Consider the following 270-nt stretch of genomic DNA (forward strand, 5'->3'; position numbering starts at 1 on the left):
AACGACGTCTTGAAATTCCTTTACCAAAGGATAGTACGGATCAAAGGGATTTCGTAGGATCGACGGTCCACTTCGTGCATTTAGCCTTCTATTGGAGTCCTCCAAGACAGCTTTATCTAGAAGCGATGGCAAGTTTATCACCTCGTCCGGTCGTACAATGACCACTTCGGCAAAATTGCCTGCCTTTAAGGCACTGCCGAACGCTTCAAGGGCGTCTAGCTCAAGAAGAGCATCTACTGCAGGCATAGCCTCGAGGCGGACGTCGCCATC

Source organism: Plasmopara halstedii (assembly GCF_900000015.1).
Source record: "Plasmopara halstedii genome assembly, contig: Scaffold_3120, whole genome shotgun sequence".
NCBI lineage: Eukaryota > Oomycota > Peronosporomycetes > Peronosporales > Peronosporaceae > Plasmopara > Plasmopara halstedii.